This window comes from Heliangelus exortis, chromosome 2 (genome assembly GCF_036169615.1).
Source record: "Heliangelus exortis chromosome 2, bHelExo1.hap1, whole genome shotgun sequence".
Classification (NCBI taxonomy): domain Eukaryota; kingdom Metazoa; phylum Chordata; class Aves; order Apodiformes; family Trochilidae; genus Heliangelus; species Heliangelus exortis.
In genome coordinates, this window is record NC_092423.1 from 17543006 (window position 1) to 17570917 (window position 27912).

The 27912-nt window shown below is 41.5% G+C and overlaps 1 protein-coding gene across 5 annotated transcripts in view; it reads right to left on the bottom strand.

Moving 5' to 3' along the window:
• Nucleotides 1-4644, bottom strand: part of MYO3A (myosin IIIA) — a 121166-nt gene extending 116522 nt beyond the window's left edge. For 2 of the 5 annotated variants that reach the window (XM_071734998.1, XM_071734995.1), the window contains exon 1: nt 1145-1576. The gene's annotated coding sequence lies outside the window, so the exon portion shown is untranslated. Of the gene's footprint in view, nt 1-1144; nt 1577-4293 lie in introns of those variants that run through there. The other 3 variants (XM_071735001.1, XM_071734999.1, XM_071734996.1) reach the window with 2 other exon arrangements.
• Between the last annotated feature and the right edge of the window lie 23268 nt (nt 4645-27912).

Here is a 27912-nt window from a genome sequence, read left to right on the forward strand (position 1 = left end):
AAACAAGATTAATAACAGGAGGGAGAATGGTGTCGTTATCAAATTTTATTTGGACCTTGTGCTACCAAAAGTAATGAACTGACATTACCAGTCCATGAACTGAATTGTATCCATCTCATTTAGTGGCTCCCAGAAGAGAGGCATTTCAAGTGATGAGAATAATTTTTCAATGACTACACACTAGATCAATATATTAGAAAAGAACTTAGCTTTCAAAGCTAAAGCGTCACTTAATTTTCCTATTTTAACACAGTAAAACTTTATAAGGCCATAAAACCAATATGGTGTGATCCCACTCACAATTTCTCAGTACTTCTAACAGCAACGAAGTGGCAACTCAAAACTCATTTAGCAGCTGTATCAACAAGCTTTGGCAGGGCTTGAAATTAAGGTGATATAGTAATTTGATAGCAAGATAAGGCATTCCAGAAGACAAGCCAATTTGCTAGCACTTAACACTAGTAGGCAAGAAGTTCCGGGTGTGAGTGTACACCGGGGCGCTGTGGGCATGGTAAGATTTCACGCGTGTCTTGCCAAGGTTCATGGTCCCACTCCAGGCCCGAGTGTCAGCGCTGGCTGCTATGCCAGTGCCAGCCTCAGCGCCCTGAACGGCTTCACCAGAAGCACGAAGCCGTCCAGACACCTCTCATGAAGCCTTTACATGCTTTCGTTATGCAAACACTCAAAAACCCCCAAAACCAACCGAACAAAACAACATGAAACGAGAAGGGTTCACCCAGGACCGTGAACGAGAGAGCAGAGGGGACAGTGCCAGCCCCCTCCCCCCAGACGCCCCCCGCGTCCGCCATCTCCCCGGGCCCGAGCAGCCCCGCTCCCAGGCTGCGCACCCCGGCCACGCCTGCCCGCCCCGCAGCTCCCAGCAGCGCCCGTCCCCGCACTGCAGCCACCCCCGGCGGCGGGATGCACTCTCCCTGCCCCTCCGGACTGCCGCACCACCCCCCGTCCGCCATGTCGGGTGGGAGGGAGGGGTCTGTGCAGCCCACCCCTATCCCCCAAGACCCGGGGCGGGGAGAGGCTCTCAGCGCAGCAGGTTTACACTGCGACGGCTGAGCAGCTCCTGTAGGCACCGTCTGCTGGACCCCTCCCTTCCTGCGCTGCCCACCGCCCCCGGGCCGGGCATTACCCGTAGTGAAACCTCCGCTCCCCACAGAGCTGGCCCCGCCGAGGGGGCTGGGGCCACGCCACCTCTGGCGACCGTGCCTCGGATTCGCCTTCTTCTTCCTCCGGACGGCCCCGGCCGCAGTCCCGCCTCGGGTCAGCGGCGGATGAGCGGTTTGCCCCGCTAATCTTCCGCAAGCGACGGCAAAGCCGAGCGGGCTCGGCCCGCCCCGGGCAGGGCGCGGCGGGGGGCGCTGGGGCAGCCCGGTCTGTCCTCCCCTCCTGGCGGGAAAACCGGAGGTTGCGGGAACATGCGGCCGAGCCGCCCCGGCCCCAGTGGGCCAGATTCCTCGGGACCGCGAACCGACCCCGTACCGAGACAGGTCACAGCCTCCGGGGCCGCATCCACGCCACGGGGGATTGCCGCACACCGGGCCGCCACGGAGCATCCACAGGGAGGCTGCGGAGTCGATATCGGGGAAACGCGAATCGTGGCCCTAAGGCTGCCCGCGGCCACGATGCCCTGTGTGGAGTTAATGGACTTACCTGGTCCGCTAAAAATAATACAGATCTGGTGCGTGCACAGAGGTCACGTTATTACCCATGATAGAGGTCACTACACAGTGGCAGCACAACATGAGTATAATGCATGATAACAGGGTGAAATTGGAAGACAAATTACTCAACAGTTGGGAAATGGATGGATTTTACCAGTAGAGATCCTATGCAATACACAAGCCAATCTTTATTTATGTTTCTTAGGTTTTCTTTGGAGGAGCCTTGCCACATCCACAGCAAAGAAGCAACAAAAAGCTTCATCAACACCAGGGAAGGTGGTGAGACAATGGAGACTTAGGCTGTCAACATGAAGTTAGTCTCCTTCCATTTCTTAATAATAATTTGAAACTTTTTTGTTTTCACATAGATCTGACCATAAGAGTTACTTCAGAGCTGTGTTTTATATTTGTCACAAAAGCAGAGAACAGGTAATTCGTGGATGCTATTTCCATATGAATATATCAGTGATGGGAAAGGCTGCTTATCATATCCCAGACCACAAAAAAACCACATGGACAAGAAGCCTTATAAAATTCCTTACTGTGGAAAAATCATCAGTGGAAACTGAAATATTCTTAAACCCCAAAGCTAAAGAACCACAAGCCAGGTGTTTGTAAGGAAAAGATGCCTCCTTAGTTGCCTTCATCAAAGCACTACTTATACTGCATAAAATTTGTAAACATTTAAAAGATGGAAATACTTGTAAACTGTGTGCAGCATTATGTACATAAGAACTTGGGAGGGAAATTTTAAGATGACATATAGTCTTTATTAACTTTAATTGCTAGCTGCTCTGTCCCTTCATAACCTTTCCCCCTCCTCTGGTTGAGACCCTGTAAGAAAACGAAATGAGCTTGCTATTTTTATAATTGTGATTTATTAACTGAGGTTTGAAGCACTAGCAGAATGGCGTCTCAGTGGTAAAACCAGACATGTCTTTTAGGCTTGAATTACTACATGAGTGGCATTTGTGAAAGCTTCCCCCTCCCTGAGCAAAAGTCTCACTGATTTTAGCTGTGCTTCTCACTGATTTTAGCTGTGCTTATGCTTAGAAGGTACCCATTGCCTCGAGGCTGTTTCTGGCTGGATGGCAGGTCACATGCAGAGGCATGATAGTCTGATCCTCTGATCATGCAGAAGATTGACCAGAGTACACAAAAAAAGATGAAAAGCTTCTTGGTGGAAACCCAGTTACAAAAAGTGGGGATTTGCACCACTCCTCTCAGATATCTCTGACGTGCATTCAAGGCCTGTAGCAAGGAGCTGAGGAGTGCTTAGACACAGCCATAGGAGCCAGAAAAGAGAATAACTTCAGTTACTGGTTCATACGTCCCATTCCACTCCTAACAGTGCTGTCTGAAACCAAATCCAGAGCAGCCCACCTTGTCAGCTTCTTGGGTCACTGTCCCTGAGGTCAGAAGACCTGAAATTGCCTGTGAGCACTCCCTCTTCTGTGAAAGGGACCTCAAAGGCAAAAATCCATGATAGGACTCAGCTGAGTCCACTTGGGGTGAAGTGTTGTACACACACTTTGGTCTTCTGTATTAATTAACTATTCAGGTGAACTGATCTGTGAAACTCCCCCAAACTAGTATCTGTTTCATTTAGATGAATCTGAATGATGTGTGAGTCACGACAGCCTGTTGCTGCAGAAAAGATCCTAGTTTAAACCAGTAAAAGTCACAACCAACCTCTGAGGCCTAGAAAGGCTCAAACTGTTCAGACAAACAGGGGATTTGAGCACTTAGTGAATGACAGTCTACATGTCAATAGTCACTGATTGTGCCAGAAAACATAGGCATCTCCAGCTATACCTGGTATGAAGTTAAGATGTCCATAATGGCACAGGACAGCATCTACTCTATCTTCTTAATAGATTGCAATTATATTGGTTTCATATTCTCTTCTTGTTTTCCAACATACTTTTAAACTCCATTAGAAATATTGTGGGTGTACATCTGGAAACTATTTTAACTTATGTAAGAAAGGTGAATGCAGTGTGGAATGACACCCTTTCATCTTCAACATTAGATCACACAAGACAAGTCGACAATTGCTTATAGGGTAGGTCTTACTCTTCATTGTAATATAATGGACCAGAAGCATACATAAGTAGAATAGACTCTTTTACTTCAGAACTGATCAACTCGACTTTGGAGTCCTAGAACTTCTAATGACTAAAAGAAAAAAGATGCTCCTGTGATTAAGGCACCACATTAAAACTATAATTTATTTAATACACTATTTCCTGTATTTCCTGTGTCTAACTAATTGTCCTTACTACATTGAAATAAAGTTAGGATCCTGCTGTGCTGGATGCCATGGACTCCACTACAAAAGGGGGTCCTTTTGCTGTTGGGCAGAGCTCAGCCATGGAGGGCTTGTGGGACCTAAAGCACACGTTCCCTACTTTCATCTTTTGACTTTTCTTTGTAATTGAGCTTTTAATACTATTCTATCCATGACAAGGTCTTTTGGTGGCTAATTATGTACATACGCAAATAACAAGTGATGCACAAAAAGATCAACAGATACAGAAATGACAACTTAAGAAAATAAACAAGCATATTTAACTAGCAGACAAGAGACCACCACTATAAGAATTAAAGAACTTACCTCTCTGGGGAACTGCTTTTTGACCTCTCTGTCTGCTTAAGCACAGCTGAGCACAGCCTGGAGCAAATATGAGGAACTCCTCCCCTTTTGGTGTTTGTTACAGAGAAACAATACTTCCTGAGACACCTGAGTAAATATCCTCTAGGAAAACCACCACATAGTTTGTCCACAGCTAGCTTATTATTCCTTTGATCATAAATACCATCCACCATAATGAATTGCCAAGCATGCCTGAAAGCATGGGGTATTTATCAAATGCATAGATTTCCCTGAAGCAACCCCGAGTTTTGCCAGATATTTTCTTAGTTGATCAAAAGAGCTCCGTAACCCCTTTTGAATGTCTTAGATGTGTGATCCTTGTAATCACATTTAAGGGGTTGGTTAGCTCAGGAGATTGTTAATAGGATATGAAACCTTTCACATCTAACCCAGATCACTGCAGATGAAAAGTTGTGACAATTTAACAGCTTTTGTGTCTTGTGACATAGCCCAGTTCCTGAAGAGAAAAGGTTTCTATTACTCTAAATTTACAGAATCTGGGTTTTAGGGTTTTTGAGCTGAGCATGTAACAAACACAGACATTTGACAAACAGGAAAATAATTAAAGAGCTCCATGGTAATTGATGAATCCAATTAAAACTGCAATCAAAAGAATTTTCACAATTCCAACTCCAAAACTATCTCCACAGTCTCAACAAGCCCATAAGCTCAGGTAAGAGTTACAGTAATCAAAAAACAGGAATTGCTTGGAAGTAGAAGTCATTTAGAAAACTGACAGTTCTTCACTAAAATTTCATTGTATCAGCCCCTGTCATTACACCCAGGCACTGTGCAACTAGCACAGAAGTACTGCCTTTGAATGGTGATAGCCTAACTCACATTTACTGATTTATATCCAGTAGGGAAAAGAATACAAGCAAATATATACAAGGCATTGTGTTGAAATTTAACAGCTGTTTCTACTTTGAAGGGGTTTAGGTAGCAAAGTTTTAAGGTTTTGCAGGTATTGTTTTCTATCCAAGTCTTAAGTCAGACCTAACTCTCATGTTTCAAACTCAAAATAATGTTCTCAATTTTTAAATAAAAGATCATGAAAAAAGGTATAGAAAATTTGTAATACAAAACCTTCCACAATTCTAGAAAAAATCACAGGAGAGAAGGGCAGGGGCCAAGTGATAACTCCAGAGAAGATTTATTCTACAAAATGGCTTCTAGTATCAGCAGTTACTTAAAGAATACACTTATCCCTTCTTTGGAAAGCACTGGTGACCAAAATAACCTTAAAGGATTTTGCTTACGTGCAGTGTTGTGAACTAGTAAGAGGGCAGCAGGACATCTGAGCATTGCTGCTTTCTGCATACATGGGTATATTGTGAAATTCCAATCATGAAAACATGTAGGTAAAGATTTGGGTTGTAGTACTGCCACTTCCAAGTGTGCACAGCAGACCCCTTAGAGTCATGAATCTGGCTTGAAAACTGGGATTAAAGAACTAAGCTAAGCAGTAAACACCAATCATGTGGGTTATGACCAAAAGTCATGGTAATCAGGAGTCAGGCATTAAGAAAAATACCCATTAAACAAATATCACCATTAAAATTGCTAAATACAAATGTACTTTGCTATATAAATAGTACTGTGGACTAATGAAATGTAAGCATCATGGATGTATTGATAAGCAGTTTAATTGGTGTTTGGTTTATACATCTAATTATCATCTGTGCTGTTCTGGTATGTAATTACAGGAGAGCTGAAAAGACCTTTAACTGAAAAAAATACAACCAGCAGAATCTTTCTGTAAGATTATTTATACTTTTTTTTTTCCCACCCTGAATTAAAATAGGACCTAAAACCCAGAAACTGCTCAGTTTAGAGGCTCCTACATAATATTACCTGTACAGCATCTACCATCCAGTCTCTTGAGTCCATTGCATTCCAGGTGCTGCCATTTAACCATGTTTATTAATGAGACAAATAGAGGTCTTTTCAAATCATGTGATAAAAGAAGGCTCAGCACTGAGCAACCATATCTTTTCCTCTGCCTCTGAAGGGGTCACAGTGCACAAATGGAAGGCTCAGCCAAGAATGATGGATGGCATTTGGTATGAGTGAAAACAAGAAGGAATCAGTGTTGTTCAGTAGCCAGAGCACGTACATTTTTTTACAGAAGGTTGCACATGGAATCGGCCTGACAAGTAGGTTTCCATATCACTTGTGTGCTTTTCTTCTACCTGACATGACTTTTTCTATCAGCCTTTGCTAGTGACAGAAGATTCTCCATGTTCACAACTTCCACAAACACCCATCACAATTCTTAAAAGTTAAATTTCAGGCACTAAGGACATTGATGTTTACATAAGACCAATTTCTCTCAATACTGAATCAGCTCCAGTAGCCTTGGCAAAAGTCACAGGGCACCAGCTCCCTAATCCCTGGATTAACTGGATGTTGAGGTTACCATTTGGAAAAATGAAGCTTCTAATCCTTGTAATATATAAGGAACTGTAGAATTTTATCTAAATATTCAGGAACATGATGGAAAAGAACAGTAACCTAAGAAATTTAATGAATTTTATTTTGCTATGCCTTCCTTTTAGTCCCATATATTTTAAAACCAATACCCCTGATTTTGAGGGGATGGGACCTGTGAGGTTTGCAAATTTGAGGCTGGAAGTACTCAAATTATTCTTCTTGGACAATTTCAAGTTTGGAATATTGCATAATATGCAGAACACTTCCAATGGCTATAAACAGAATATCTCAACAATTCTTTCTTCTGCTAAATTTTTTCCTACTTTACAGTGGTTTACACATACCAAGAACTTGCTGTCAGACTAGATCTTCCTCCCCTTGGAGCCAGAGGTAGCAAGAACATTGCCAGGCTTCACACACTTCACAAATCCACACTTCATTAATCCCAAAGAGTTGCAAAATTACAAACAAATAAATAAACCCTAGAAAATTCATTTTTTCTTTCAGGCACAGTAAGAAAGAGACAAGTTTGTATCACACCAGCCCCAAATAAAGAATGACAGGGTAATCTGAGCATAACCAGAAAAGTTTGTTTTGAAGTCTTTCTCAATTATTTTGCTGGTACTATTATGAATTCCTCAGCCTCCTAACCAAGAGGCACACCACAAATGAGTCTTGTAAACAGTTTCCTATTTGTGAACCTGTCATTAATCTCTGAAGACGTTCCAAAGATAGCCCTTGGAGGATTTGGATTTGTCTTCTTGTTCTTTCTAATCCAGTTAGGGAGTATAGCAAACAGTGACACAAACAGGATTACATTTTGAAGGGGCCCATGCCTGGTTATGTGAGCAGCACACAGAGATGCTCAGCTCCAGTTTCCTGCTCTGCAGTTTGCTCCCTGACTGCTCCTCCTCGTTCTTTCTGGTTGACTGTAAACACAATAAAAAAAAAAAACATGTTTTGAATAAATTACTGATTTAATAACAAGGAGACAAAAAGAAGAAGGAGGGAATCTGTGTGACATTGTGGTTTTTAGACTCTTCTCTGTCTTTATTACCATATTCGTGTCCAAGTGCTCTACCAGTTAGCAATATCTAGCATTTCCAACACTTCATTCTTCAGAATGATGGGGACAGCCTTGTCACCTCAGCTGCTAGCTGGAGCAAAGGAAATGTCTCTCTGCTCCTGCAAAGTACTTCCAGCATTTCTACAGTCATGGTTCCTTTAGAGCCAAATTATCACTAGGACTTTCCAGGTAACAAGGACTCTTTGAAATAAAAACACTCATTTTTAAACACTGAGGGTAAAGTATCACTGAAGTGAAGTATGAAAGGCACCAGTAAATTATCCATTTCAGAATACCTTCAAATCAAGGTAAATAATTTAAAACAATGAGAAGCTGTTAAAACATTGAGAATTGTGTGTTCCTTGAAATATTAATTACATATTTATTATGGTAGCGGGTGTGCTAAATTGTCCCAGTCACTCTGTCTTTGACTAACTCTCCCCATTATTTGCAAGTCCTCCAGTTTCTCCCATCGTCTGCAAAATTTATTGGAAAATATCTTTTCTTCTAAACTATTTTCAGGGGAAAAATTCTTTATGACTAAGAGTGATTGATACAGACTTCCATTAGAAGCATACCTTGTTCAGGATGGTTTTTCATTTCAAATTAGATTTTGAGACCTACAAGTAGCCAGTTTCTTATCTATCTAATGCTGATGGACTGAATTTGTGGATTCTTAGGACTAATATAAGTTATCTACAATGAATGACTTTGGTATTTCATGTAAGGTGCTATAGTTAGCAAGAGTCCACATTTAAAAAGGTGCCTGATAATATACTCTCTCAAAACCACTCATAAGGCAAGCAAGATAAAACACCCTCCCCTCCATGCTTTTCCAGCTAGGGTCCCAGTTGTCAAATTCATCTTATCTGTGCTATGCTATGGTTGGAATTATTAAAAAAAAACCAACAAAATAAATGCCACAGAATACATCTTATAAGTTTATATATAATTCCAAGTACTGGTTTTGTTGCTCATGTAGACTTATGCCTCAGATGGTATCTGACATGGTTCAATATGATCTATAAGTCATCTCAGCATGGCAATGTAAATTGTCTAGAATAAAGAAAATTAATGAATAAGCTCTGAAGGTTTCAGTAAACAAGATTTAAATTAAATCAAAAAGCCAACATTCAAAACCCCAAAGCCCACAATCAGAATCAACATTTTTTCCTACATTACTTTATCTAGATAGCAAAGAAGACTATACATTGTTTAAAAATAGACCATTGCAAAGCTAAGGTAAACTTCTCTGGCTGTTCTTTAAAACATCTAAGTTGCAATTTGTGTAATGCTCCAGCAGTTACTGTCTTTAGCTGCTCTTCAGTGCCAGAATTAGATTTTTTGTTTGCTTCCTAAAATTGCTTTTTGAAAAGGACTGCTAACCAAAACAGCCATAGTATATGGAACTATGCACAAGTTTCCAGTCCTGGAGATTAAAACATTCTTTATGAAGGTGCTCTAAAGCACAGGTTGAGTGGCATAACCTTTGGTCCTCAGCAGCCTTTGCAGCTGCCAATTCTGAACTGTCTCTGAAGAATAGATCATGCAAAGTGAAATTTAATTTTAGTCCACCCTAAATTATAAGCATTATATAGGTGGCCGGTGTCCTCTTACAGAGTCCTGTGAACTGGACTTTGTGCTCTGTGGTGAAAGTTCAAAGTCTAAAGGGATAAGAGACTGGGGGTGGAAATGTGTTGCTGGAGGTAGAGTACTCACTTCTCCAAAGCTAGGCACTGAGAACAGCTTTTCCCAAGGTGTGATCTGGCCTTGCTTCTGCCTGCACAGACTCTCCTAATGATCATTCTTGACTTTGCAACCATAATAAATTTCTCTTCATCTAAGCAGCTTGTACTATATGTAATAACTTATAATAATCAATGCTGTTTCCACCCCCCTCACCTATCCTTACACAGCTGTAAACCCACAAGCACAGTGTTTAGAAAGACCAGACAAATTCCCCTTTCGGATGTCAAGCCAGTCACGCATTAAGAATTAGGGTGAGGTATTTTAGATGGGGTAGACTTATCCATTCCCATGACCAACAGTGCTTCCTGTACCTCTCTTTGATGAAGCTGAAATCACTCATTGCTGGAGACCCAGTGATGGACTGGGTAGCCCACAGGTTTGGTTCACAACTGTGGCAATCTGGTGTTCCCACTGCAGCCACTTGGCCTCAGGATCAGGGTGTTTTCCCATCCTGTTGTTGCCTTCCACAATCTCCTGGGGAGAACATCCTCAGCACTAGTCCAGACAGTCTCCTTTTTCCCGTTTTGCTGGAACACACTGGTTAAGCATTGCTTTCACAAACACTTGAGGGAACAGTGCAATTTTCGATTGTTTTGCTAAGCCATGCGGAGGTCAGGGCTGCTGCTGCTATCCTGCGTGCACTGACATCCTCAATCAGCTTGTCTAGTACAGAAGGGGTTGTTTTTCCTGCAGATGGTTTTGTGTCCTGAGGTTCCAGCTTTGATTGTGGCAACTGCCTTACTTAGCAGGCACGGCAGGACGCAGAGGGAGAGAAAAATCAGAGCAGCAGGGGGAGGCGAGAGCTGCCCGCAAAGAGACAGCGGAGAGCGGGGCCACCCACCGCTGCCCCTGCCTGCATCTGACAATTGAGCTCGGATTTCTGCCTCCAGTTCCGCTTGAATCCAAAGAAAGAAGCTCTGTGCAGCAAGCAGAAAATTGCCTACAAACTTGTCACAAATACAAACAATTTTTTTTTTTTTTCCCCAAAGAGATTGCAGCTTGGGAGAGATTCAAAATCTTATCCCCGTTATCTTGCCACGCAACTCAAGGCTCCTGACTGCTCAGTTCGTAAGTGCTCAAAGGGCAGTGAGCCTGCTTCTCTGCTACTCGGTCCTGTGTCTGTCTTGAGAGGGAACTCCCGTATTTGTTACAGGAAAGGTACCTCAGCTGGCTTAATGTTCAGAACACTACTGCATGCAAGTAACAAACAGCTAATTGCTGTATTTGTATGAGATAGTTTGATCTAGCACTATTTTCTGGTTGGGAGACAATGCGAATTTCTGATTATCAGATGCATCTACTGAGGCTACATTTGTAACCCTGACCTCATTCAAGGTAACAGTAAAACTTGTGTTGGTTGGGAATGGGCTAGGGGCTGGCCCTTGACATGCAAGATTTTAAAATGAAGTTGTTATTTCCTTTACTGCCTCTTTAGATAGATGACAACAATAAGGAGCAAGACTTTACATTTTTCTGGCACCTTTTATTCCAAAGATTTCTCAATATACCACAGTCTACACACACATCATCATCCTACTGCCAAATGTGTTGCAGCAGGCAGCAGAGATCTCCATCCTTACAGACAGCAGGAAAGATTTTGAATTTTGAAATTTGATGCAGAATATCCGCTGCACAGAAAGAGACTGGGCACCTCACATGGCTGTCTCAGAAAGAGCAAGGTGCAGGATATGATGTGTTTTGCACCTGTTATGCAACTGAGAACAATTTGCCAATTAATTCAGGTAGTGTTAGAGAGAAGAGATAACATGTCTTGGATTTCCTGCTCTTAATTTATTGAACAGCTAGGCCCTTGGGACCATCAGCCTCTAGGAGGTCTACAGTTTCTGATATAATAGAAAAATACTGTCTTTCAAAATTACAAAGTATTGTTAACTGATGCAGGCCTTGCATAAAGAGCATCTTTGATGGACTATTCAAATGAATATTCTACCTTACTTTTAAACTGTACTCTCCGATGGGCAAAATGATAAACAACAAGGTACATGGGTTACTAGTTACTCATTTCTTACTCCTTTGCTTCTCTACAGTGACCAATCATGAGAAAACAAGATAGGGAATAACATTCGCACCACTTTCTGCTGGTACATAGGTGACAGGACACTTTAATTTCCTAGGCACTTCTTACATGGGACTATGTCCTAGTGACAACCCAAAGTGACTTAGGCTCTAAACCACTGCTGAAGGAATATAAATAGAGAGGACTCCAATTACTTTGTATGTTTACTTAGGAAATAACTGAGAAAGCAACTAATAAAAGACTAACTCACTTACTGGTTTCTTTCTCCCTGCAGCTTCATTAGTACAAATTGGAAGAACAGGTAATACAATAGAAAGTGTTTCAGCTTGACAGCAAATTGCCAGAATCTTCTCACTTTCAAACTAATAAATAAATCAAATGCTCCTTATTCATGAAGATGGCAGTACCATCTTACAATGCTTGCTCTGATGCCAGGTGTAGTTTAACTGAGACAAGGGGTTTTGGGTTTTTTTTTTCACTTAGAGGCAGAGGGCTTGCTGAGGTACTGACTGCTGTAAAAGTGATAACACTTTTCTGCAAAGGGCATTAAAAAAGAATCAATGCCGAGTTTATATTCTTCAAAGAACTGTTTTCTTTTAACAAATTCTACCTTATACCATATTTATAGAGCCTGTCAGTTGGAAGGTCTGGATGATTATGTGTCTCCTGATCTGTAGTCTTGTGCAGGTATGCTAAGATGGCTTTAGGAAGCAACTTGTGGAGATATGATGATGTCCTTTCTCTTCTTAGTAGATGCATTATCTGTCTTGTTCTCTTTTCAAAATAAGCAGTTCTGTCTTCACTAGTTTAGGGACTTATCCACAGTCTATGAAATTGTTCCACAAAGTGCTGAGGTTCAATCTCAATTTTATAATGAGATTCAGGACTGAAAGCTTCAAACCAAACTGCAGCTATGCTGCCTGATTTCTAGTGGAAGTAGTCATGCTTTCATCCATGGAGAGGAGGATATCCTCTGAGGTATGCAATTTATCCTACAGAAACTGAGAACTAAGCAAGACCTGTTTAGTTTGCAAAGATTATGGTGTGGCAATCTGAAAACCTTCAGTCCAGAAGCACCTGGTGGTGAAGCCCCCCAACGCAGACTGTAGTGCTTGGAGTAGGAGACACAATAACAAATTAGAATTATATCTGACCTCCAGCGTTCAAACATCTTTTAGGAAGTCAATGTGATTCATGTGGCTTCCAGGCAAACCACATCAACAGTAGCTTTTTTAAAATTCAGGCTCAAAAAATTTGTTCCATCTTCTGTCAGCCTTCTCTGAGTCTCCTTCAGATTTGTCACCCTGGTGACACTCTCAAGTTTGTTGCAATCCAGGTTGGTTGCTTTAGATTTCCTCACCATCACCTCACAGGCTGCTAACAGAATCAGGGCCTGTGCTTTTGTTCTCCAGATAGTTCGAAATACTTTTTCTTCTCATGTATCATATCTTCTTCAGTGCCTAAATCCAACTATATAAATTGGGATGATCAGTGACTGATTTTAGTTTATAACTTTGCCTCTACAACTTACCTTGAGCAGCTTCTTATTTAACAAGAGAAGCAAGGAAATTGTATTAGATAGGTGGCAGAAACTTTTGTCCAGTGACTACACTGAGAAGCTTTTTCTTTCTTGCTGTCTCTTTGTGTTCTGTGAAATTTTTCTTACATTTTTTTCTTAAAATTTTTCTTAAAAGAAATTTTCTAAATTTCTTTTCTTTTTCAGTGACACTTTTGTTAAAGTGTCACTGAAGTGTTAATAGAACTTTTTTGTTTACTATTTTCTCCCTATTTACTATTATTTGCTCATCATTTTAGAGAGCTTTCCTCAATGCCGAGACAGATTCACTCTCCGTTCTTCAAGAGGGTGACTTGCAATGAATGCAACACATTACACTGAGTCCACAACCCCATTTTTATTCATTTCACATAGGTCTGTTGACACTGTACAGCTGCCTGCAGAGCAGAATTACTGTTGAGTGACCTGGCTCAGAGCTGGCAAGAGATTTTTGCAAGTAGCTTCTCTTACTGCTAATGGGAATGTGACAAATTAACCTCTCATGTACAGATGAGAGAACAAATCCATTCAGGTTCAGAATAAAAGTACTGTCAATACCTGGTGAACTACAGAAACCTGAACCATGTAACAAGAACCACCAGGAATAGAATAACGCTTTTGGCTTTTCAGTACTATGCAGTCTAAAATCAGCATAGGTACAAAGATAAAGCAATATTTGCCTACCCTCTTCCACCTCTGCTGTGATTTTTCTGTGTTATATCATATTGGTAAGTTGCAACAGCACAATTTCAGCTAAGAAAACCAGGGAACGAGTAGCATAAATATTTAGCATGAAATCCTCATTGTAAGGGCAAAACTGAAAATAAGTTAATATTTAAAAATCTAAAAGAAACTAAAGGAAAAAAAGCATGGATTACATTTACTTTGGTAGAACAAATAGATTTTATAATAATTCGTTTACACAGCGAGTTGATTTTCAGCCATTTTCTGTGTTTATAGTGTGATATCATAGGTTCTTCCCAATGGATATGATTTGTTTACAGTTGCAGTTTTTCAGTCCCACTAAGACAAAGGTGCTTCAGTGTTACAATGAAATCCTGAACATTTTCTGCTTTCTGGGAACTGTTCCTACCAGCACATCTTTCAAACTTCTTGCTCCACTGCTTTAAAAGTGGAAACACTAAAAGGGAACATCACAGGGACAATTGTGGGAAAGATTTAAATTTACTAACCAGTTAGTACAGAACACATAGGCATCTAAACCAGTAAAAAGACCATAAAAACATTTGCTGGCAGACATCTGAACATGCTGCAAAGATAGACGAGATTTTGGGTCATGGTTGTTAAATGTTTCATATCTGCCCTTAAGATGCAAAAGTTTCATTGTCCTGATCTGCCACTTGCACATCCATGAGAAAATAACCATATTTTGGGAGTGAATCTGGAGCGCAACGGGAGCCAACCCAAACCTTCACGAGATGTGGCACATGAGGTGGTGTTCACCGCGTCAGGAAGGCCATCTTCTCCTGGATGTATCTGCCCAGCAAAGGGGAGCAGGGTGTCCTGTCAGGAGTGTCCCTGGCAATGCCTTGCTGGTTTTGGCTGGGATGTGGAGATGAACAGGCTCCCAGAGGGGCAGGATTGGCTGAGGACACTGCAGGGACCAGCTGCTCCTCAGGTTTCTCCCTAGCAGTACAGTGTCAGTGCTTATAAGACATCCCAGAGGCAGCCTTATTAACTGAAGAGCAGGACTTGGGAATGCCCTTGGAGAGCCCTATTGGGATCACTCTGTCAGGGCAGCCTCCCTTGAGATGTATGTGGTCTCCCATTGGACACACAACTTTGCCTGATGGACATACTGGCAGCACTTCTCATTTGAAACGGGAAGGTAATCAACTCAGTTAATTATACTGCATACAATTAAATGTAAAAAATAGTGCTGATGCACGAACATTTGCTAAATATACCAAAAACAACTTAGTGCTTTAACCTAGCACCAAAAAAACCCCAAAACAAAACAAAGTACAAAAGACACCAGGTAAGAAAAAACCTTCTGTGGTGCACTGAAGCAAAAGTCACCCCTGTGGAAATCAGTGGGTGCCTTGGAGGTCTGCTTTAATGCTTGTGTGGTGTTGATTCATGAAGCTTGTCTGAAGAGTTCTATCCTGCTGACTGAACTAAGAATGATGCCAATGGTGGTGAGGCTCAGAGTGGCTCCTCAGTGTTGGAGGACCTGCAGCCTGTAGATGTCTTGGAGGTCTTTCAAAATGTTGAGGATCACAGACAGTAAAATCAAGGCATTGCTTGGGGAAATGAAAATAGAGATAGTGCAGAAAGGAAAGCCTGGCCAACCACACTTGAAGAAGCTTTTCAGGCACTCAAAATAAGCCATCAATAATCCGTTTCTTGTCACTGCTACCACTGCAAAAAATTAATTTCTGTTTAAACATTTTTACAAACAAATCCCAAGAAATTCAGGATGGCCCCATTGAAGGAACTATAAACACCTGTGAATTTTTTTAAAAAAATAGTTTCAAAATTAGAGTTCATCTGTCAGCTTATGTACATCCAGTTCTTTTGCTATAGTTTAGAAGCCATTAAAATATATTTTTCTTGTGATTTATACAGAACTTTTCATTTTACTCCAGTTTGATTTCCCCAATTTGTCTTCTGTCTGGCAATTCAAGCAGCATTCATCATGTATTTCTTTTTGCTTGACCTTTATTTTTCTCCTTCTGGCAAGGTAAAATCTCAGAGTTCTGGGAGTTTTGTGGTTTACCATGATCCTACTGTGCTCTCCCATATTACAGCCAAGAGCAGGGCAGCTGCTGTGGCTAAACTCATGGGCCACCTTCTTGGTTTGAAAGATCCAAACTGGGATTTATAAATTTTGTCTACATAGAGCTATCCATTAACTGCCTCCTCTCCTGCTGGAGATAAAATGATATCCCACAGTGAGTTTTTTCACTATAAAATGACTGGTCCTGCACATTAATTCAGGGAATTGCAGCTAGCTAGATGCTGCAAGTAGGCAATTCATCTGTCACTCAGGCTTGAAGTTCAGTGATCTGTTTTCTTCCACTTTAATCTATGTCCTGCAGGTCTAGATCATAAGCACAACCTAGGTAAGAAACTTCACTTTCTCACTTTTGCCTTGGACCTGCAGTCTGTCAGAATGAGCCGGTAGTATCATTTCTTTCAAACTGCATAAAGAGGAAGAGAATTTGTAATCTTCTCAGTTAGATCTATTTTGTCACATTAGCCTTCGGCTTTATCTTGCATGTGAGACCAACCTCCCAACTTATCCTGCTGCTCCAGTTTTTGGACTCCATCTTTAGCATGAAGTGAGCCAGGTAAGTCAAGAAACAGCAAAGCATAGGAAGATGCACTTGGCTGAAGCTCAGCTCCTGTCATGACAAATGCCATGGCCATAACCATCTTAGATGTCCTGTGAAGAACTCCAGTCAACACTAGATTAAAAGGAAATAAAAACTTATCCATTTAAACCCACCAAAATTAAAGTAATGGTGATATCCTGGGTGGAAAATGTTGCATTTGGGAATCCCCAGAGCAGTGCAGCATTGCAGCCAGACAACTGGCCCAGAAGAGTCTGGAACATTCATGGTGTTTGTCTCACCAGGTAAGAAATGTAGCTGCTGGAGGTTGAGATATCCATGAATGAAATATAGAGGAAATTCAGAAGCTGAAGTGTATAAGAACTGTCCAAGCACACCTACATTTCTGGTTTAATTACTAGAAACTTCTCCTGAGATGAGACTAGCTGAGTACATAGTTTTGGACAGTCACCACAGGCCAGCAGTGCCACTATGGAGCTTGAACCACAGTGTGCTCCCTCAGCACAGCTTTCCAGGTCAATGAAAGTACAAAACAGTCACTGCTCCTCGTTACAACTTCCTTTGCTACATCAGCTGAAAACATGTATCTAACACTGCCTGTGTGCAGTCCTACAGGATTGCAGAAGGTCAAAACTAAGGGGATAAAGTGTGTTTGACAATCAAGGAAGAACAACAGAAATTAGAGATCCATATACTGAGCAATGGCAGAAGCATATGTGGCAATTTTAAAATAAAATAGTTGGCAAAGGGCCAGAATTTCACATGCTTTTTCAGTGAGAGATGATAGGCCCTGGAGTAGTTAAAAAACCAGCCGTGATGTGTCAGGAGGCTGAGGCAGCAAGGACTGCTAAAACACTGTCTAACAGACATCCTGCTGCAAATGGGAAAGAAAATGGGGCTATGGAGAGAAGCTGGAGCACCGAAGCTACAAATAGGAGAGAGCACTGGGCCTGCAGGAGAAACAGAAAATATCTGCTTGATCCTGTCTAGCAATGCTTGCATCCTAACAGGAGCAGTGCAGGCTCAGCCAGCCAGTCCACCACTGTGAAACAGGCACCAGAGTTAACAGGGTCTGTGTAGGGATAAGCACTTGGCTCTTTCTGTTTTGTGAATAAAAGCAAGCATTTAAAATTGAACTTGAGACCCAGTGTTAGTACCTAATATGATCAGGGTCCTCTCCTTTACTCTGTGCTGTTGTATTCCTGGATGATTGAATAACTGATTTTCAGACAAGTTACTTTTACCAGATTTTCTAAATTTTGATGACTTGTGTTAATGGATCACAAGTCAATGAGTGGTCAGGCTACTAATGAACAATAAAAATACAGAACAGTCTTCACCCATCAAGGACAAAGCCATCTGCCTGTGGTCTCCACACCCACAGCCCTCCAACTAACTAGCTAGGAAACAAAGCTTGGGAGTTTACCAGCACTTGTGTGTACATGGTGCTTTCTCTGCAGGCAGCGTGCCAAATATTATTTATTTTAACATTCCAAGCATAGCAATACATTTTTTTTAAAACCAAACTTTGCATTTAAATGCACGTGCATGTATATGTAATGCATGTCCTAGGAGGTGGTTTATAACTCTGGGTGGCATCAACCAAAACAAATGATGATGTCCAGAGGAAATCACATATAGTGGACCACAAGAAGTACACCAGATCAACAGAGTACTGCAGAGTGCTTTGAGCAAGCCAAGGCTTTCTGATACTAAAGGACAAAAAAGCTAAATATCAGATATTCAGCAATGAATTAATATGTTGTTAAAGGCCTGACCAGTGCTAACATGTCTTTTTATCCAAGGGGAACCACAAAATCTTCTTTCACTCCTGTCTTGCTGAATCATCTTTTCTGCCTACATTAAACATCCACTGAACTAATCTAAACCTTCTGTAAATGTCTCTCTTCCGTAAAAGAATGAGGTTTTTTATATTAGTCCTGGATGCATTTTTATGGGCCAAGATAAATGTGAGTTGTTAACACACTCTAAAATCACTTACTCAGGTTTCCAAGCTTGAAAAATCAAGCTAAGTACAGGAGTAAGAAGTCTGCATACTGCACACACAGAATCTGTATCACCTCATTCTAATTCCTCCACCCTGGGATTAAATACCCAATAAACCTTGTCCTGCAAGTCTTGCAGAAAGTAAATAATGAAGAGAGGCTTTATGAAAGGGTATCATAATTCAGCATTAGGATGAAAGACTGCATCTAAGGGACCAATCTGTCTCTTGATTCTGGTCATACTTAGCTTGTTATTATTTGCTGAAATGTTAAAATAAAAAAGGAAGAAGTCCAGTGCATTTGTTAGCTCTGACTTTTTCTAAGAATCCAATTAAACAATCATTTCAGTCTGCTTGAATACCACCCTGAAATCAAAAGTCCACATCTTTTAAACTACTGCTTATAAATAAAATAATAATTTTCTTACGAGTAAGAGATGCACTTTCCCAAATTATATCTGCATATAAAAATAAAGATATTTTCTGATTTGCATGCAGATTGCACTTCAAAATCAGAACAGTCACTGGGTTGGTTTGGACATTGCTTGGCTACCTGGAGCTTCATGGTTAATATCTGGGGCAGTGTACACACTTGTTCAGTGATTATTTTTCCCCTATTAATGCTCAACTTGAAATTCCAATGAATAATAAAATAAAGCAGAACTGCAAACACTCTGATCAACTTCACCAGATTATCCACAGCACAAACATTTGAGGAGAATATCCCAAGGGACTTCACTGTGGAGCTCAACTCAGTAAACTGCTCCAGGAAAATGCTCTGCATTAGAGGCAGGTTACAGCTAACACCTGGCAAATTATTTGAAACAGGCTGAGAAACTGCAATAATCCTATGGTAGCATGTGTCTTGCATTTCAATAAATTACTTCTAGCCACCCATTCTTTTATGTAGAGTACTAAATGAGCCTATAGTTCAATAGACCTATGTGAAATGCTTCCTAACAGTCTAAACGTTCCAGATGAGGCAAGGATAACAGCAAGTTGCAATACACATTGGTGCAAGAGAAATCACTTTAATGCATCTGAAATAGAGTTCACTAGTGTAATTCCTGGAAACTCATAAGTAATGCATCCCCTATCTTACATTTCACCCTGAGGTACACAGAGGGTTATCACAACCAGCTGAAATTGCAGGGGGCATTTCACTACAGTAGGCATAAGCATGCAAAGAAAAAACAGGAAGTTGAACCAAATGATTCTTTCTTATGCCAAATGTATATGCAGTGGAAAATGAGAGACAGACAGAACTTCCCTGTACTTCTCCAGGTGCACAGAGAGTGCTCAGATACCTCCCATTTTTTAATAAAGCTAAAGGAACAGTAACGTAATGTCCCTAAATCATTTTTCTGAGGTGCCACACCAGACAGGGAAGGATGAACGCTACCTGATTCCTCTCTGCAGGATCCAGATGTCCTTCACTCAGTAACTAACCCAGCCTGGACATATTTATGATAGAACTGATACAGACACAACTTACACAGGCAGCTCTGGAGATCCAGTACGAGCAGCACAGCCAGTGCCACTGTTCATAAATAATAATGATATTATTATTATTTCTACAGAGTCCCTGAAGGCACCTTTTCCTTACATACACTTAAGTAAGAAGTCGCTACGACCATTTAGGTTTTATGGTCACTAGGGGCACATAATTTTCTCTGTATATCTACCACTTTCTCTTGTAGCTGTATGATTCTCCAGAACTGAGAGGTATGTCACAATGTATACAGCATAATTTCTAGAAACTAATTTCTTCCACATTGTTTTCAGGTCACTTTTTCACTTCCTGTTTCGTGCAGGTTACACCCCATTATGTTCACCCACGGTGACAGAAAGGAAGGAGTTTATGTGTTTAGGACATGAGTTATCAGGCTAAGCATCTGAGCCCTTAAACTGGAAGCATCAGACAGCACTTGTCTTAGCTCTCCATTGTGGAGGAAGCTTTCCTAAGTCTAAGTCTGACAGATAGCAACTTCCTCTCCATCTAACAACCTTTCGGTAGCTTCCTGCAGAGCAGCAAATGCTACATAAACCCTTTTGTGTCTGAATCCTACTTTTCTCAGTACTCAACATCTTCATAGGACTTTTGCATCTCTTCAGCTTTTGCATTTCTCTTCAGCCATGCCCTGCCTTTCAGACACCTCCATTGCCCAAGAGGGCTGTGTGGCTCCCAGGAATGGCATGGTCTCCTCTCCACTATTTCCTTTCAACAGAAGAACTGCCAGGAAGAGGCCAAAAGCAGCCATCCACCCTACTGCCCTCTCTCTCACACCCTTTTGCAGGAACATACTAACACATGATTACCATCAAAGCTTTCTAAAGTGTCCCACCCATTCCCTCAATTAAGGTGGAGTTTCTAGAGTCTAGAAGGAGTTCTAGACACTACTGTCTCAAAGGGCTGTGGTGACAAATGACTACCAGAAGACCCAATAGGCTGAATCAGTAGCATTTCCAGACCTGGGAGAGATGGGTGCAGTTTCAACCTGCAGCCTCTAAATGAAGAGAGCAAAACTTAGCAGGGGGCATGGCAGGCTGCAAAGTGACTGAACTTCCTCTACATCTAACCCTCTCTCTGTTCTTTTCCCAGCGTTTGGGAGAGCCAAGACCTAAAGAGCCTTTTCCACATAGCAGTGCAGCTCTGCTTTGGAAATCACAGATGCCATTAATCAGTTTTCAGCCAGGGACCATCAAGACAGGGAGGGAGGTAATAGCCAGCAGTGAGTAGGGAGCAGTAATTTCATCTGCTCCTTAACGCCTGCCCTGATGGCAGCAGTGCAATTGGAGCCCAGCTTGCCCCAGCCCAGCAGGTGGCAATCCCAGCAAATAGCTCAGGAAATCAGTGCTGGTGCTGGGGTTTAATTCCTCTGCAAAAGGGAAACGTTTAAAAAGTAATAGTGCAGCAGCCACCCTCCTGGTTGCACCTCCCCATGACCCCTGCTGCCTGTGCCAGCCCTGTGGGTGAAGGGGGGGGAGCTGGGTTGTAGGGGGATTGCTCTTTCTGCCTGCTTTGGGTCAGGCTGTCACCACTGGAGCTCTGCCTCTTTCAAAGGTTTGTAGGGGTTATGAGGGTCAGTGGGATCAAGCCCTACTGGAAGGAAGTATTCTGGAAAGCTGCCAGATCCTGCAGACTTGGGAGTATGGAAAGACTGAGGCTGGGAGGACTGTAAGTTAAACCTTGTTAATATCTCTCTTTTTTTGCCACACCTCATTTGTAAAGCTTCAAATGTTTTTTAGGCCTGTCTGGAATAATCTTTGTAAGTAAAGGTAAATCAGGGCAGCATAGTAGGCAGACAAATGATGGGTGCTTATGAAGTAACTCGCTTCTAAGCTTCCAAGTACACTGCGTGTACGTTTGCCGTGCGCTCTGGTATCAGCAACATTTTTACCATCACATTAGCTGATCATAAGGTCTTTTTTGTCTATAAATCAGTGGAATGCATGCAAAGCACTGCTCATGTATATAGGCATTAGCTTGTTATTATAAGCAGTTGATTAGCATTGAAAAACAGAGATAGCACAGAAGTCATGCAATATGAAATCTTGCCATATCACTTATCTATATAGAAGAAAATTAATTGTTCTTAGCATAAATATACATGACAAATCACTGAAAAAAAACATACCTATTTGAGGCAATATTGCAAGAAGGCATTTGATGTTCCCTCCAGCAGTACTGCTCAGCAGACAACTTAAAATAGTTGCACGACAGTAGACAACCCTGGCAGAGACAGAGTCATGGGTGAATGCTGTAAAGTCTGCAGCCTCTTGGCCAGCCAAAAGTGATTAACAGCAACACAGACTTGTGTACTGCTCCTTAAAAGCTCTACAGAAAGGCAGGCTGGACAGGGCAGGGATGATTCCAGGAAGCGCTGTTCAGTGGGGATCTATGGCATTGGGACTGGGCTCTGCTTTTGTGGCATCACTTGTTCCATGCAGGAACGAAGCAGTTGCCTGCAATGCCTTGTCATTGTCACACAGGCCACCACTTATCCCACAGCACCAATGAGTTCATAAAAGAAATATTCATTGTTGTCTGAGGTACATCTTCTGATATTTTATCTCTGAATCACAATGACAGGATAGGATCCACAAGAGCCCTTAAGGAAGTTGTGCAATTGCTTAACTATTTGCTCATTTTAGGAGCAAATCTGCTAAAATGAAAGTGTTAAGTAACTATGCACTCCAACCCTCCTGAAAATATGTATGTACATATAGTTAAAAAAAATATATTAATGTATGTGTTTGATACTATTTCCCTAAGCATTCTGGTGCATATGTCATACCTCTGTTAAGGGGACTAAGAACTGCTTAAAAATGAGTTCATGGTTAGGTAATTTTCTGACTAAGAACTGCTTAAAAATGAGTTCATAGTTAAGTACTTTTCTGGTTCATTCAGCAGTATTCCCTCATTTTTCAGTCAGCCTAATGTGTGGTAGAAAATCATATCAGATCATTAAGCCTATTTCATGAACCCTGCAAGAAGGGTTTACAAAGAAGGAAATAATCTCCCACTAGAGAACATATTTGATATCAGTCAGTTATTGAATTAATTAGTTGAACAAGAAAGAGGAACACACATTTCTAATAGAAATAACAAAAATCATTAATACCACTAATATGCAGGAAGTTTGGCTTTACAAACTCTTGTGCTGTAATTCCAAGAAATAGCTATTAAACATTTGAAAATTTCCTCACAATACTGAAGCAAATATTTTTGCTACATGTCACAGTGTGTCATTACTTGGCTTTCTCCTAGTTAGGAAAAGAGACAAAGAAGTCTGATGTTGCCACCATTACAATGACTGCATTGCTTTGAAATATAAATAAAATACAAAAGTGCTGTTTCAAACCCTTTGTAACTTTGCTCTGTGTAAGCCATTTTGAAAGCCTTTCTCCTTAGACTGTTGAGTGCCCTCTCCTTCCACAGACTTTGGTCATTACCCTCTGTTTTCTCCTCTGTCTCTGAAGTGGCTAATTGCCTTCAACCAAAGGAACATCTCAGATGCTTCTCTCAGGCCCTTGAAATGATTCAGCCAGCCCTATCTAGGGCAGAACATGTCAGTCCCAGCACTTCTGTCCTCCTCTGTGGGTTTTCTGGGGTTCATCTTAAAGCCTTGTCCCTCTTAATGGGGTGTCTTCTGGGGTACTTAGTGATGCTGAGACAGTGATCATTACACTTTATTTCCAAGTATGACTTCCTTTGGTAGACACATCTCAAAATTCAGGCAGATCAGGGCCTCCACCCAAGTTCAGCTGGCATCACATCCAATGGGGAGCATAAGCACCTCCTCCACATGGACTGGGTCTGCCTTCAGGACAGTCCCTGGCTGAGCAAGACTCATGCCACATTTCAGGAGAATCTACACCAGAACAGAGGTGTAGAGGGGAATGGTCCAAACCTGGTGAAAGTGGGCTGTGTAATGCCTACTCAGAAAGGAGAATGCAGACAACCAGGAATCAATGCTATCTGATCCAAATAAAAGTTAGAGAATATTTTTTTTTAAAAATTGTTTTGACAGCTTTGAGCAGACTAAATGGTTCAGTGCTTTGAATCATGTGTTGATGCTGCTTTTGTTACAGTACCACCTACCTTGAACTGGAAAGTAAAATGAATTTCTCTTCATTGCAGGAAACACACAGGGTATTTCATACTGCCACTTAGCCTGGGAACAGTTATTGTGGCACACTGGACCAAGCACAGAAAATTTTTGGCAGAAACCTTAGTTTTATATAGTCAAATAATTTAAGTCTCTTCTAGAACCTGTCTGTCTCCCAGTTTTCACACAGGACCTCCCCACATGCAGTGAATCAGGCTCAGTGTGTTGTGGTTGCATTCTACTTCTGAGCTCAGTAATACCTCATCTCTTAATCTCCTTTGCTATAGGAACTGGCAGCCTTCCTGGCTTTAAGCAGAAGTGATGCCAATGATTTTTGGGATTTTTGTTTGTTTGTTTTTGTTTTTAATTTTTAGGGCACTACTCAATCTTGAATTTCATCTGATACCCAGTTGCAATGACAGAAACAGAGAAAAAAACAATTCTGCAGTCAATCCAGTCTGTCTCACGATATGGGAAGCAATTATTCCTCAGAGTCCTGTGAATCCCAAGATTTCATTGACTGGCATTTGGGGGAAAAAAAACCACTGACAGCTGTATATCACAGCTGGTCCCTAATGTCAGTCCTCTGATTAGATGTTGCTCTCTGCTTTCTGCTGTGTAGACATGGCAGGCACAGCAGTCTTCCTGCCTGTGTCAGTTTACGCCCAGGTCACATACAGTCAACTCATATTTGGGCTTTATGTCCTTCATGCTCTTGTTCCATGTTACTGCTTAGGTTTTTGGTGGCATGTTTAAAAGTGTATGTTTTGAGACATAGGAGAGAATCTGGAACATCTGAGAGTTCAATCAGCATTGAGATCTTCCTTCCTGAAATCACAGGTGTTTGAACATTAAAAATGGGAACTTTATCATGGGAGTTGATTTCTTTTCCCTTAGTCTTTGAGCTTCAGAATACTTTACAACACCATTAAAAAAAAGAGGAATAAATCTTTTCTCATAAATGTTGGCCTCTGAAGGGCTTTTGCACGTTGCTCCTGTGTCAAATCTCTCTCTGCTTCCTGACACGCATCCTGACACTGATGTAATTCCCAACTCCATCCATCCATCCATCCATCCATTAAACCATCCATCCATCCATCCATCCATCCAATAATGTACCTGATCCTCTTCTGATCAGTGCAGGGCAGTTTTTTCAAGGGTATGAAGAACATCTTTGTCACTCCTGCAGCATCATACAGTACATCCTTACCAGAAATACTGTGAATGAAGATAACATGACAACAGTACTGTTGACCTTGAGATTTACTTTTTCTATTCTTTAATGTTCCTTCTCTTTTAGAGTGATAAATACTGTACACATTCTTCTACTATTTTATTTGTTCCTTTTTTAAAAACAAAATCAGCCACATCTCAGCCTCACAGAAACTGGAACACCAACCTCATGGGAAATTCATTTACTGTTAACTCTTCATTATAAGAAGATCAATCAACAGCTGGGGCTTGGGGGAGTACAATGGGGAGATACTGAAGTTGCTCAGCAAGAACTAGGTTGAATCTGGAAGGTCTTTTAGCTATGAACATATTCTGCCTGGGACAGATAGAACCTGCTTTTGTGAAAAGATAATTGCTGTCTTAACTCTCTAGGCAACAGAAGTACAAAACAGACAGATCTGAGTTTGGCAGTGTATATCAGTGCATGCAGATCACATGGAAGATTAGCCACATTTTCTACAAGCAGGTCTACCCCATCATGTCTGGCACAGGTCCATAAGGAGAATGGAATTGCCAGTGATGGGTAGGGCCTGGCTGATACTGCCCTATTTCCTCAGAGACAGGCATGTACTGGGACATAAGAGGTGCCCTGCTGGGTCACAGTGTGACAACCAACTCTCTGTCTCTGTCAGTGTCTGGGGAGCACATGTGAGCCTGGCCACATTCTGCAACCCCATCCTCTCACACCTCCCCAGCATCCATGATGATTGGTTTAGGGATGTTAGAAGGACCATCCCAGCCCAAGTCTTTTAAGAACTCCACATCAACTTGTCCAAAAATTGGCCTGAGTGCTTTTGAACCTGCTGACACTGTTTGCCTCTGAAACCCTGCAAGGCAGCAGGTTCCTGCAGCTGGTCACTACCTACTGTGTAAGGAAGTGTTTTCTTTCATCTGCTTTCAACTCACCTCCTCCTAGTTTCATGAAGCCTTCTTGTCCTTGGATTGTGGGATTTTGTGAATAACAGGACTGCATTATTTTTTCCCATGACCTTCACAATCCTGTAAATGTTGAGCACATCCCCAGTGGGGGAATTACAGCTGCCATTTGAGGAGGACTAAAAGGGCAGGCTCTCCTCCTATGCCCCATATAAAGCATGGTGTTTTTCTTATCTCTCCTTGTAGGGCAGCTGTCCTACCCCTGTGACATCTGCACTGCCCCTGTGCACATCAGAACCACACATCCTGCCATGTGTGTGCCAATATGCAAGATGTGTAGCACCAAAACTCTGTCTTGTTCTCAGTGCTGTTCCTGTTGATGTGTAACTTTTTGTTGACTTTCTTACTTGCTGCTGCACCTTGAGCCAGAACACCCAAAGATCAAAGATCTCATTCCTATGGTTGGCCTGACAGTTCCATTCACTCGTATCTGGTTTGGTTTAGCTTGTATATCACTACCCAGAAAAGCTTTGTCCATCTTCAAATATGGAGATTTCACTGTGATTGATGAAGATGTGGAACAAAACTCATCGCAGGACTGGTTCACATTGCTGACTTCTCCCCATCTTGAGAAGTTATTGTTAGATACTGACACTTGCTTCTTGCTCCTTACAAGGCTTTCATTTTATACAAGGACCTTTACTCCAGTCCTATGGAAATTTAAATTCTTTTATAATTTTTTGGGAGAAACCCAGGCAGTACAAATTATCAAGGCACTGGGCTGATAGGTGGAAGCCTGTGCCCTGGTGTGTCTGGTTCCTCACACAATTTTGTCATCTGGTGATGCAAGTCTTGCCAAGCAGCAGGTAACACCAAGCCAGCAAATACAGTAGAAGCTGATATTGCCATTAAGATACAAAATAGGTCTGAATGAGAAAAACAGCTAATGGGCAAGTCACACAACAAAAGAGACCATGACTGAGAAGAAAAAAACTTCAGCTGTCATCCAGAAAAGGAAGGAAGTGGACAGAGAAAACTAGAATTGGAAGATATGGCATGTAGAGGCAATTGGAAAAGCAGCTGCCATCACTGGCCAGTGATCAAAGTTCAGGCACTAAATAATCAGCTGTAAGGTTTGGGAGATACCTATTTGGCCTCCCTGACATTTTCTGAGGAAGCCATAAAGACCAGTAGGGCAGCAGAATACAAATTCAACAAGGATTTGTGTACTCAGTAATAAACAGTTATTTAGAAATTTTTCCCACTTAAATTTTCCAGTGTTGCATCAGCTCTGATGGGACATCACTTCACCTTCAGTTTGAGACATATCCTACAAAAAAATAAGCAATCATCAAAATGCTAGATTATAGGGGGTTTTTTATGCACTAATTGCTGCCCACATGAAGGAAGGGATCAGTGAGAGAAAGCCTGAGTATTTCATCTCTTGAAAGGGACAGAGATCCAGACCAATAAAGTAATCTTTAGGAAAGAAACAGATGTAAAATGATGCTGACATTGATGAGTCTTTATTACACATATCTGCATGCATCATAAAATATGAAAAATGGTGAAAAAATAAGTCAAAGGCAAAATTCTATGGGAATCATTAATCAATGATAAGGAACAGAAGAATATAAGACACTCAGCACAGAATACTGACTTTGACACTTTTATCACATAAGATTGCTATATTACT